Raw genomic sequence first — 1,523 nt, forward strand, 5'->3', positions numbered from 1 at the left:
TTGAAACCAAACCACCCGTAGTTGACAAGTTAAAGCACGCTTCATTAAGGTGAGAGAGAACACATCGTGACATAGTGGTGTCCGAATATGACACCCGGATCTCCTAAACCATCTCAAAGGTTTTGGAGTTAACTTGGGTTTGAGAAACCCACGGTTTTTTTGTTTGAATGCTTTTGAATATATATGATTGTTGATGAAATGTGTTGAATATTGTATATGAATGTTGTTGGAAACTTTTCTGTGTGTAGGTGTTTGAAAAAACCATGTTTGAATGTATTTCGGTTGTCGAAAAAGGGCAAAAGTGGTATCCTGTCCAAGTCCCTGTCGCTTGGACGAGGGACTGGGCGAGGGGAAGTTTTGGTTCTAGAACTCCCTCACCCGAGCGACAAAGTCTCGTTTGGGCGAGCAAGGGCCTCGCTTGGGCGAGCAAGGGCCTCGCTTAGGCGAAAAAGCCCAGGATTTTAATGAGTTTCTGGAACACTCTCGCTTGAGCGAGAAAAGGTCTCGCTTGAGCGAGAAAAGACCTCGCTTGGGCGATAGTAACTTCTCCTGGGCGAGAAAGGCTTCAGTTTATTTGACCTTTAAAGATGAAATATCGCTTGGGCGACTAGTCCCTGCGTTGGCGAGGGACAATGCAGAATGATTTAAATGAGATGATGTTGTGAAAGATGTAATGAACCCGGGTAGGGTGTGTTGTGATATAAAAGTTGTGAATGAGATCATGGCTTAGATGAGAAGCATGACTCCACAAAAGTATGAAAGTATTATTTATGTTTATGCCTTGTTGGGAAAGTATCCGACTTGAGGTAACGAACTAGGGGGTACCCTAGTAAGGATACACGATATCACTGAACAACGATCGACCGACCGTAAGAGGCTTGGTCATGTGACCGTCTAGGAGTATTCGGTGATGGGTTCTTGTGATTGAGAGGTTACCTGGAGCATGTACGGTTGACGTACTATCGGGTTCCACGAGAAGCATTCCTTGTCAGGAGATGGCTTAAGGATGGGCCGATCATGTGTGTGATTAATACATTTGAATTTGACTTTGTCTAAGAATGCATTGCATTGTGACCATGAAGTAGTGGAGAGGAAATGACAGGACGACTTAGAGCACCATGATGTAAGCAGGGACGACACTGATTGGACGGTGATTCGCCAACAGCGTCTTGAGGGAGAGTCTGGGTGAGACGAGTCCCTTGTATTCCTGGGGAGGTACCCTGTTGGATCGGACAGTTCTCACAGGCCAAACTAGGCAGGATTGCATTCGAGATCGATGAGAGGGATGCCCAGAAAGCGTTTATACGACCTAGGTCCTGATAGGACTGTTCTTGAGGGAACCGATCGATCTATTTTTACTTCCTTGCAATGATATGTTATTTCGGGTGCGTACAAAGCGGCTTGGTACGAGACCTGTACTCTCGATTATTTCCGATTAGGATGTTGGATGGATATTGGTGTAAGGTGGATAATCATGACATATCATGCATACATTATCATTGTGGAAGTGAATTCCCACATGT

Source organism: Lupinus angustifolius, chromosome LG14 (genome assembly GCF_001865875.1).
Source record: "Lupinus angustifolius cultivar Tanjil chromosome LG14, LupAngTanjil_v1.0, whole genome shotgun sequence".
NCBI lineage: Eukaryota > Viridiplantae > Streptophyta > Magnoliopsida > Fabales > Fabaceae > Lupinus > Lupinus angustifolius.